We start from the raw sequence: 6,000 nt of genomic DNA on the forward strand, positions 1-6,000 counted from the left end.
CTACACACATACAGTGCTTTAACAACTTCCTGCACGTGTGGCTGGCATCTAATGCCGTTAGCCACAACCCCGCGCAAATTACGCCCGGGGGTGTGGGGGCGTCTAAACCTTCGCTGAGCTGTCGGCGCGGTCTGTCTCCCCCTTTATTTCCTAAAAAAGGAAACCACTTTTGGCATATCAATACCCCGAAGTGTGGGGGGGGGGGGAATGGGGGCGCAGGAGGAGAACCAGACCCCCCTTTCTTACCAGAGGATCTGCTTGTGGGCCCGGAGGAGAGGAGAAATGAACGCTTCTGTGCCGTTTCCAGCATCAGGTCGGTAAGTGCTCAATACAGCCCCCAGTGGTGACACATATGCATGACAGCATTATACATAGGAGAAATTCCTGGGAAAATCTCCCTTCTCTTTCCTCGAAGCAGGGTTATCTGAGTTAAAACCCAATCTTCACTCTTCACGGTGGGCTCCAAAACCTTCAGAAACATGGGGAACCTCAGGTTACCCACAATCCCGGACCTGCGATAGCACCCTACCAGTGAAAAACTTTATAGCCCTACTACCAAAAAGTACTGGATCCCAGGGTTCAACTCTCTAAAGAGAAGCTTTCACAAACAAAATCTTGTTTCTTTGAACACGAGGCCTGGGTACCATTCATTTAGCCCATTAGGATATCAGAACGAATCCGGCCAGCATGGTTAGCCTCAGCAAGGAAGCTTCCAGTGGAGCTCAGCACAGCACATCTTTACTCATAACAAACACCCTAGACACTGGCGAAAAAATGGATTCCCAGTAGCGGGAGGGGTTATATAGGGAGTACACTTCTTGCCTTAGGGCGTGCCAGTGTCCATCACCTATCAGTGGCATAAGCCACATAGCAACTACTATGGCTGTCCCCTGCTGTAAGACAAGAAAATTAAAACTTGCCTGACCACCAGAGTGATATTGCGCTTACCAGATGGAAAAACGTAGTGAGCATATAAACACAACACTCAGTGGCCTGAAGTGTGTTCTCATCAGCTGGATCTGGGCCTTGTAATGAAACGATGCACAAATACTCCCCAAATCAAGAGCTCTGTATTTGCTCAAAAGTAAAGGAGACTGTCCATAGTGTAAAACTGTTTTTATATACCCCCCCCCCCCCCCCCCATCCCCGCAGACCTTCACCTCTCGGGCCTTTAGCCACAAGCAAAGCAGCCCTAGATAGGTTCATAACAGACGTAAATATGTTTATAGACAATTCCTCAATTGTATTGTGTGTTCAATTTTTAACTCACATTTTATTATCCATTGTTTTTTTATTAACTATTACTGAACATTGGTTTATGTAAACTTGGTGCGAGATGCAAAGGTGGGCTTAGTTTGTTGTTTTTTTTGGTCTAATATTTTCTACCGTCAGTCCATTCCATATGGAATTGGGAGTATATACGAATAGACAGTATAACTTCATATATGGTTCATTTACTTTTTTTTTCCACTATACATATTTTTCATTAATATTGTCACTATTTGACATCATATTTCCGTAGGGATAAGGAGGGAATATTTACTACACATTGAATAGTCTTCATTGTAATGCTCTATTATAATGGGCATTGCTGAATATATTACAGTGCAATTGCACTGATTAGGATTCATTATTTACACTTATTATAAAAATATGTTTTCACTATAATAAAATGATATATTTGTTATATATAAATAAATTATTTATAATTTAAGATTGTTTTGGATAATAGTAATTACCATTCATGAAATATTGGCTTTTGCTAGTGATCACCTTATCACGTCATGGTTTTTTCCTATATGACAAGGATTCTTTCTATTGAGACATATTGCTGATAGGGTTCCATTATATATATATATATATATATATATATATATATATATATATATATATATATTTATTTCTTTATCTATATATAATTTTATTTTTAGATATAAATTTCTAATGGGAGTTCATTGGATGAATGTGCGATCTTTCTATAAAGGTTTTGTACTTTAGTCCATATATTATAGTATTCAATTGCTGACAAGGGAAACAATGCCCATACTTAACATGGCGTTGTGAGCCAGACTTGAGCATTTCAGAACGAGTGAACAAGGCAGTTGCAATTCAACTGCTCAAATTCCGCGCCATGTGAACAAAAACAAATAAAAAATATACACAAAGAGCAGCTCCCTAGAAAAGTGAAAAAAACACCTGTAGAGTGATAGCAATAATTAAGGGCGCTCTGCAAAAAACATTATTCTAAACCACTAATTTGCAAAATATTTTCTAAACCACTAAATTAAAATGGCTGTGAAAAAAAAATGCTTGAAACAATGTGGTGATCACCAAAGTAAAAATATACGCATATATAATAATTATACTGGAGAAATAGTGAACATCAGTGAACCACCATACATAATAATAATTAGCAATGTAAAGTCCCAATAACGTGTCTCTACAAAGAATGAATTCTATCGAATTCTACCGATCCGGAATGTGGAAAGCAAATAGTAATCGTGATATAGCAACGATTAGCAACAAGTCGGGAAAAAGGCTTGCGACTCCCTCTAAATATTCAGGAACAGCTAGGAGGTTTCCTAGATTTAGAAAATTTCAGCGAATGGGACACAAAAATTAATGAACAAACATCTAAATTTGAGGCAGAATTGATAGTTAAAAAATCTGGGAAGTTTGAGAGAGATAGGCAGGACTACCTGGCAGGCTGTGAGTTCAATTGGAAAAAAGGAAAATCGCAATCGGACGAAGCTGGATCAGGTGTTGATCAGAGTAAAGGTGTGGGAGTTCCACCTGATAGTGTGGATGCCCTGAAAAGTAGGTACGAGACACACAATAAGAGGGGGAGTAACTGCTATAATAGTAGTAAGAAGAATAGGTATTGGGTCCAAAACAGGGATGGTAACACTAAGAATAAAACCAAGAATAGAATCAAAAATAGGAATAAATATAAAAAGAACACAAACAATAATGCTATAGAAATAGGGGTTGATAAGAATACCAACAAGCACTTGGCTGTAACCACCCGTATCAATTCCAACAGTGGTGATAAAGATAGGGTGGAATATAGTACCTATAGAATGAATGTGCGTGATGTTTTTCCGCCGCCCTCAGCCGTAGAGGTGCCACTGGCACCCCATGATTCCAATATCTCTAGCAACCAAGGAGGCCAAAGAGGCCAGGTGGGGGAGGGTATGTGCTATGCTGATATAAGTAAAGTGACTTTTCCATCACATAGAGGGAGCACAATGCATGAAGAACTATCAGACTTGACATTTAAGGCGCACCCAAATATTGGGTCACCAAAGAAACACCAAAAACAGACTCAAGGAGCAGGAACTCAGGAATCATTAGGTGACAATGAAAACCTCATGAATAACAAAACACTTCAATTAAATGGTGAGATTTCTTTTTTGGTGGAAGGAGCTGCGGGAAAGACCAAACCCGCAGCGCAGAAAAACAATATATCTCGATTACTTCCACCCCCGAACACCAGGAGGCAGCAAAAGCAACGAGAAGAGGCCACAGGGGAGGGCGGAAAACCACAAAAACCTTCAAAACAATAGAGGGTGAATCCACGATCAAGATTTTAAACTTATCAAAGCAGGAATTCTCGGAGTCTGAATTGAGGCTGCTTAGAAGGGGACTCAACTATGCCCCTGAAAATCCACCGAATCAATTCGAACTTTTTATAGATCTGAATAAGTTCATACGCAACCTCACAGTAAAACGTCATTTTAGGTTAAAGGAGCTGAATGGAACGGCAGACAGTAACACTACACCAACCTCTCCCATTCCCTCTGGTGATTCCCAAGATGTCTCAAGAGCATTGGAGATGCTGGAAGACTTATCTAAGCAAATCTGTCCCCCTTGCTTATACGAGTTCTCTTCTATGATTTACGAAGACAGGACTATCGAGACCACGTTTAGACCCAAATCAAGCTTCTACCCCCACTGGAATAAAGGTAATTCTATACCGACCTTCTACGAAGTGGTGTTGGAAGAATTCAGAAGGCTCTGTGGCAATGGGACTCGCAAATATAATAAAGGCAATGATACATCTTTAGACGGCTCTCAAAAAAGCCTAAGAGATAATTCTGACATCGTAATACGAAAGGCAGATAAAGGAGGTGGTCTAGTGATACAGGACAGGGAACAGTACGTGGATGAAGCTTCCAGACTCATTGGAGACAAGAATACATATGAGAAGCTTACCTGTGATCCTACAGTCAACTACAGTACTGACCTTAAAAAACTCTTGGATGAAGCATTATCCAATGAAGTCATCACTAAGAACGAATATCAATTCTTGTATGTCAAGCACCCAGTAGTCCCATATTTTTACCATATTCCAAAAATTCATAAAGATCTGAAAAAGCCCCCAGGCAGACCAATTATTGCTGGGATGAACAGCCTTACCAGTAATCTTGGTAGCTATATTGATCATTTCCTTCAAAGGTTAGTAACCAACTTGCCTTCATACATTAACCACTTGCCGACCGCCGCACGACGATGTACGTCGACAGAATGGCACGGGCAGGCATAAGGGCTTACATGTACGTCCTTGCCTGCGGCGGTCGGTATTCGTTCGGGAGCGATCCCGGACGAGGGGACGGCCATTCATTCATGGCCACCCCCTCGCGATCGCTCCCGACGAATGAAAATGCTCGGTGACATCACTTCCTCTCCTGTAATGTAAACACAGGCAGAGGAAGTGAAGTAATCTCTCCTCGTGTCGGTCTTTTTCGTTCCGGCACCGAGGAGAGAGGATCGTGAGTTGCACCCAACACTACACTTACAGTAGAACACGCCAGGCACACTTTTCACCCCCCTGATCACCCCCCAATCACCCCTGCCCCCCCCAGTCACAGTGACACCAATTGCATTTTTTTTTATTTTTCTTTTTTTTTTTTTGCATTGGTGTCATTTGTGACTGTAATAACTGTTAGGGCAGTTAGGGCTAGCCCCCTTTAGCTCTAGGGTGCCCCCCTAACCCCCCCAATAAAGGTTTAACCCCGTGATCACCCCCCGTCGCCAGTGTCACTAATAAGCAATAGTTTTTCTGATCGCTGTATTAGTGTCACAGGTGACGCTAGTTAGGCAGGTAAGTATTTAGGTTCGCTGCAGCTTTTTATAGCGTCAGGGACCCCCATATACTACCGCATAGCCCCCTGATTGCCCCCCAGTTAACCCTTTCACCAGTGATCACCATATAACTGTTACAGGTGACGCTGGTTGGTTAGTTATTTTTTTTTTGTTTCAGGGCACCCGCCATTTATTACCTAATAAAGGTTTAACCCCCTGATCACCCGGCGGGTGATATAAGTTTGAGGGTCAGATAAGGCCTGCGTCGCCCCAGCGTCAGGTTAGTGCCAGTACCGCTAACACCCACGCGCAAAGCATACACCTCCCTTAGTAATATAGCATCTGATCAGATCTATATTAGCGTTGCCAGCATTTTAGGTTTCCCAAAACGCATTGTTAGCGGGATCAGCCCAGATACCTGCTAGCACCTGCGTTTAGCCCCTCCGCCAAGCCCAGCCCAGCCCACCCAAGTGCAGTATCGATCGATCACTGTCACTTACAAAACACAACACACATAACTGCAGCGTTCGCAGAGTCAGGCTTGATCGCTGCGATCGATAACAGTTTTTTTTGTAGCGTTTTGAAACAGTCGCTGACAGGCTAGGTGCTTTTTTACCTGTGAGTCTCACTAGTGTACCCCTAAATTTAGAGCCCAAAATGGCAAAGCGAAGTTACACTAGTGAAGAGGCCTACACGTTTCTGAGCATGACAGATAGTGAAGAGGACATCACTCATCTGTCAGATTCAGGCTCAGAATACGATCCTGTAGAGGACAGCGGCTCCATGACAGATAGCTCTGACGACGGAGATGAGGCCTCTGTTAGGGACAGGTGTGCCCGATCCCGAATGTATTCTGTTGTTGAGGTGCATAAACCGCAGGCCACTCGTATGGAGCAGAGACGTACTAGAGCCGCT

The sequence above is a fragment of the Lithobates pipiens genome, unplaced genomic scaffold, assembly GCF_037356315.1.
Source record: "Lithobates pipiens isolate NorthernLeopardFrog02 unplaced genomic scaffold, aLitPip1_a1.2 Scaffold_16, whole genome shotgun sequence".
Classification (NCBI taxonomy): domain Eukaryota; kingdom Metazoa; phylum Chordata; class Amphibia; order Anura; family Ranidae; genus Lithobates; species Lithobates pipiens.